Source organism: Myotis brandtii, unplaced genomic scaffold (assembly GCF_000412655.1).
Source record: "Myotis brandtii unplaced genomic scaffold, ASM41265v1 scaffold89, whole genome shotgun sequence".
Taxonomy (NCBI): domain Eukaryota; kingdom Metazoa; phylum Chordata; class Mammalia; order Chiroptera; family Vespertilionidae; genus Myotis; species Myotis brandtii.
Genome location: NW_005371645.1, coordinates 1,487,689 through 1,491,820, shown reverse-complemented (window position 1 = coordinate 1,491,820; position 4,132 = coordinate 1,487,689). Strand labels below are relative to the sequence as shown.

General features: G+C 48.5%; 1 protein-coding gene across 12 annotated transcripts in view; it reads left to right on the top strand.

The window, feature by feature from the left end:
• Positions 1-4,132, top strand: part of FOXP1 (forkhead box P1) — a 305,369-nt gene that overhangs the window by 141,340 nt on the left and 159,897 nt on the right. The gene's annotated exons all lie outside the window — the stretch shown is intronic.

The window sequence follows — 4,132 nt, the reverse complement described above, 5'->3', positions numbered from 1 at the left end:
ACTTTTTCTCTCAGTGTTTCTCTCACTGGATTGGACTAGTTTATACTTAATCTTTAAACGGATATAAATGGATACTTGCCCCCTCCCTTTTTGAGGGGCATTACTTCTTAATAAGGTATTGTAACTTTTAGAACAAGGTATGAGTGTCTGTAAACCATGTGCGGCGGCTGGGACTCAGAGGGCGTCCTATGCAGTTATTTTTGTTTTATTGCTTCGTCTCTCAGTGTTTGGAGACAAATGGTTCAGGCGATGGAAGCGCCTATATTTACTACTCTGGCTTATGTAACTAAAAGTGTTTGATAACTTTACAAGAACATTCTGCCCCTTTCGTCTCCTCGTGTGTTTCACTATGAAGTTGGGGCTCCGCGGAGGAGGGTCCCTCGGCGCCCCCTCATTTTCAAGGCTTACCTGCTGCCTTCAATTGCCCAGCTTAACCTCAGCATAATGTGGTTACTTTGTGGTATTTTTTCCTTTTGTAGTAAATGTTTAATTCTTAATTCACAGAGCTCCTTTGGCTTGTTTGAAATACTCCTTTACATTCAGATCATACATGTCTGTATGGCTCATCACTGAAGCCTGCCCTAACCTCTGTGGGTTTCATTGTTTCGTGCACCTTGTGCTGTGGTAGTTTTTATCTTGGTCTTGCTACAGTGTATTTCCTGTCCAGCATTGGTAACATTTGTGCTCTGTGAAGAGAGGGCCCTGGGGAGCCATGTCAATTCTCTGTATCCATCTCAATTCATTAGAATATCCAGGGAGAGTGGCCACTGTCCTGGAGTCACTGTGTCAGCCACTCCCTGGCCGCCTGGCCCTCCAGATGGGAAACAGACCACACTCCTACCCACAACAAAGACAAAGGGGCTTGAGAGGATGTACATGTGTCTAAAGTACCAAAATGAGAGGGTTTGGGCTCAACTCTAACTGCAATCAAGGAATGTACAGGGTCAGGGATTCCATAGGCAGAGGGGCTGGGTAGAAGCAAAGGAATAAACAAGCACGTGCAGACTTCTCCTTTAAGGGACCAGGGACTCAATTTAAATGTAAATGAGTGGAAACACCATAGAGTCATAATCTGTTTGTAAGGTGGCTGACATATAGAGTACTTTTTTGTTTTAAGGTAAAAAAAAATTGTATTTGGGGTAGAGTTTCAGGTGTAAATGTCAGGTGAAAAGAACTGTATACTCAATCTGAGAGTCAAGCAAGTAACCCTTGGCGTTCAGGACACTGCCTTTTAGAAAGGACATTGTGTTTTGTTGTGTGTCCTTTTTTCTTTTTAAAGGAGGCCTGCATTAAGGGGTCACCTATTAGCTGGGTTTTTGCTGTCTTAAACTCAGCCCTCTGTCTATTAAAATCAAACCACTGTGTAAACATTCCAGTGTTGCTCTTGGTCTGCAATGGCCACGGGATCGGGTTTCACCTGCCTGCACATCTTCAAGCAATTAGAGCAATTAGCGTGAAGCCATTGCACATGCAAGGATTCAAGGTCTGTGGTGACATTCAAGTCCAGGAGCAGCCTGACGGGAGACAGGAAGGGGCCTAGAGAATGGCTGCTCTTCCACGGCCCTGAGCAGACGTTTCTCTTTTAAAAACGGTAACTCTTTCATGATATTATTAGGAGGTTTTTAAATGACATATCAGATGTTGTTTATATCAAAAAACCCAGCAGTCGTTGAATTATATTAATGAAGGTCTTTATACACGGGGCATTTTATAAAAGAATTTTAATGGCCATGAGGAAGGAGGTGGCTGCTGCTCGCTTTACTGTGGCAGTGAGAGCATTCTTCATAGGAGGATGTATTTTATAACATATAAGGGAATTTGCATTTCACTTTTACATGGTAAACCTCCCTGCTTTGGGTAATTGTAACAATGATAGCAACATGGAATATTTAGTTGGAAGGTATTTGGTGTAAGCATGAAAATCAACCTTTTTTTTAAAGAATGGAGAATAATAGTAGCTGCTTTTACATGTTAAACCAGCGGTCGCCAACCGGTGGTCCGCAGACCACTGGTGGTCGGTGAGGTCCGAAAGGTTGGCGACCGCTGCATTACAACTACAGGTTGCTTTTACACATTAAACTACTTCGCGTTGGGATGGAGATAAGTCATCAACGTTGGCACATCAGATGGCTGTGCAGGCAGGAGAGAAGGTACTGGCTGAAAGCCGTCCTAGAATCCAATAGGGCTTCTGTTTTGCTTGTTTTGTAACTACATTTGTAACTAAGTTACCTGGGGGTCTTGTTTGCATGAGCAAAAATCCTAAACTGATTGATTACAGCTTTTAAGTGGTTAATACGTTTTTAAATCCACATTTTCCTGTTGGCTTATTATGCAGATGGGAGGAGGGCTAACTTTCTAAATCCAAGGCGCTTCAGCCGCTCTGGCTGGGCCGAGGGGGCTGCTGGCAGTGGCCGTGCCACAGGCTAGATCGTGGTGTGGGATTCTCGTGCCCTTTAAGCTGATGCTGCCAGTTCACATTCAGTGTTTGTTAAGAAACAGCTCTAAGTAAAAAAAAAAAAAGTTGGGGAAATTACCTTTTCATTATATGCGCTCACTTTAATTAGAAAGAGGCTTCTTTTAAAAAAATAATTGTGAGCCTCTAAGAAAGTCTGTGGGGTAATTTATGGAATTGCCAGTTAGCTTCGTAGCGGCTGAGTGGTGATCAGTTCTCCATCCATAGGACTAGACGCATCTGTTTGTGTGACGGAGGCATTGTGTTCATTTGGTAACTGGCCATTTTAGGGAACTGGGCTTGGAGCTCTGCAGCCCCATCTCCAACTCCTTGGAGCTCTGCTGTTGAGAGAAGGTTTTCCAGATCATCCCCCACATGGTGCCCAGCTCTGCCTTTTCGCTGACTCCGCCTCCTTGGAGCTCTGCAGCCCCATCTCCAACTCCTTGGAGCTCTGCTGTTGAGAGAAGGTTTTCCAGATCATCCCCCACATGGTGCCCAGCTCTGCCTTTTCAAACTGCATTACAGATGCAGGGATGCCAACAAAATGCAGCCTCCTGGACGCGGAGTCAGCGAAGGATGGGCCTTTTCCCTGCCCCTTGGAGATGGACCGCTAGGAAGTGGTGGGCAGCGTTTGAGTGGGAGGGGCTGCTGAGTTAGGCAGGCACATGGAACCACCGCGCACCCTCCTGGAGCGGAGGCAGGCGGGGCAGCATGAGGGCCCGGAAGGCCAGGAGCCTGTGCACCAGGCCTGCCCGTCTTTCTCCCCAGCCCAGGCCTCTGTCTCTGTGATCTGTCTTTTGAACTGTTTTTGTGGCTGATCAGTTCCACCTAATATGTCTCTTGATTTCTGCTATTGTAATACTCAGGCGACACGCTATTCTCTTCATTTTTATAAGCGTTAGATGCTGCTGCCTGTCATATTCTGGCAGTTTATCTGCAGCGTCTGGATTTGCTTTCAGACTTGAATGTCTATCAAGCTGCCGTTGCTTTGAATGTGAGATCAAAAGAAGATGAATTCCAGTAAAAAATTTCCTCCGATGAAGAAAAGACCGGGGCCTATGTCAGCCTCCCGCTGACAGTCATTCCAGCCCAGTGCTAGCACCGGGCCACAGGCAGCCCAGCCCTCACCTGCGAGCACACCAGCGCTTCCAGCCAGGAGCTGCCCCATAGCCATGCCTTTGGGGGGTGGGCGGCGGGGGGCCTCCCTCCTCCATCCTCCCTCCCCCTCTTCTTCATGTGGAACATGGCTGCTCCACCTGCATCATCTTTCTGCGCTGGCTTGCGCAGCCTTCAGCAGCTTTCTTTTCTTCACAGTATCTGCCAAGTTACTCGGTGAGGGAAACAGGACTTGGATCATGAGTTTGGGCGGGTTCACGGGGGTGCGAGCAGGGGAGTGAGGAGGCGCCGAGGCACAGGTGTGGCGGATGGTGATGGAGAGAAGCAGGGAAGGCAGCCCAGGGCCCTGTCTCCCGGGGCGTGGGGCCTGCGCCTGATCAATACGCGGGGCAGCCCTAGACTAGAGTGTGCAGACCGTAGGCCTCCTCCTCCTTCCAGCACCGGCCTGTGGTGTCCGCACAGCAGGTCTCAGAGCTTCCCCAGAGCCCAGGGTGTGGTCAGCCCCAGAGCCCTGGGCGTGGTGCCCCGGGCAGCCTGCGGGGCGCTGTGGGTGCGGGCCTCGCG